Genomic DNA, 1,559 nt, shown 5'->3' on the forward strand with positions numbered 1-1,559 from the left:
AGGGAAAGGGAAAGGGAAAGGGAAAGGGAAAGGGAAAGGGAAAGGGAAAGGGAAAGGAGATGCGGTGTCCCCTCCCCGCGCGGGGCGCTGCTGCCCTCTGCCGGCAGCGGGCGGACACGGCGGGGACCGGGCCCGGCAGCGCGGGACGAGCGGGACACCGAGCACAGCTGGAACACAGCTGGCACACAGCTGGCACACAGCTGGCACACAGCTGGAACACAGCTGGAACACAGCTGGAACACCTGGACACACCACAGAGGCCTCACAGGGGTCGCACACAGCTGGCACCCTCAGGGCATGGCCAGGGCCCTGCTCCCCCACACGTCTCCGCTGCCCAGGACCGGCTGCAGCCACCCCGGGCTCTCCCCCGCGGCGGTACCCGGGAGCTCCCGGCCCAGGATGCTGTCCCGGTGGGTACCGGGCCGTGCCAGAGCCGCACCCTGCTGCTGCCGGCTGCTGTCCGTGCTGAGGAGAGGCTGTGAGCAGGGCGGAGCTGGCTGAGCCCACCCTGCACTCCCCCTGAGGCCGAGCCCATCGGCCGTGTTTAAGCCGGAGTGATGCAGGTCCAGCCCCAGCTGCAGCTTTACCCCGTCCTCCCCCCGCTCATGGCCCCCCAGACCCTGCTGGAGCATCCCCAGCTGCGTCTGCAGCTGCCCCACCTCGAGCATGGGTGACAGGAGCAATCAGGGAGGGCTCTGCCTCTCCACACTGCCAGGATGGGAGGAAAGTGAAGTCACGAACCAGCAGCAAAAAAAGGAAAAACAACGGGAAGAGATAGCCCAGCCTGAGAGTCCAGCACAGTTCCTCACAGCCTGGCTGCCAAGGGCTCTGTTTGTTTAGAGTCTGAGTTTTTTATCCCCTCAGCAGCCATAAACAGCCACAAAGCCCGGCTGCAGGGGCACGAGCCAGTCTGTATTGCCCAGGCAGGGCAGGATGCTGTGGGATGTAGGAAGGTGAGGGGGAGATCAGCAGATCTGAAACCACAGACAACGTTTCTGAGAAAAGTTAAGCAGTTTATTCAACAGGATGAGTCCACACTCAACCAGTGGCTTCATCTACATGGCATCACCAGCACACACGAGGACCCACTCAGACACTCTAGCTGACGGCATCTCACCATACGTTACAGAGACAACACCAGAGGAGGAAGAGGAGGAGGAGGATGACCGGTACAGTGGGCAGCAGCCGGCGGTGTCCCACGGCCTCCCGGCAAAACCAACCCCGTCCCCAGCACACCTCGCAGCCCAGCCACGCAAAGCAAATCAGACTCGGGACATCTACAGCCGCCCCACGGGAACCACAACACTGCTACTTAAATAACATTCCTGGCATACAAAAACCACCGACCAGCGACTTCAGCCTAAGAGACAAAGTGCAGTCATCGCTGCCCTGGGAGCGCTCAGGTGCCGGGGTCTGTCCTGGCAGGGCCGCGGTGCCACCGCGCTCCCCAACAGCACCACGGCAGGACCACGGCTGGGATGGATGGAGGGACAGGATGGACCACGGCTGGGATGGATGGAGGGACAGGATGGACCACGGCTGGGATGGATGGAGGGACA

Source organism: Parus major, chromosome 12 (genome assembly GCF_001522545.3).
Source record: "Parus major isolate Abel chromosome 12, Parus_major1.1, whole genome shotgun sequence".
Lineage (NCBI taxonomy): Eukaryota > Metazoa > Chordata > Aves > Passeriformes > Paridae > Parus > Parus major.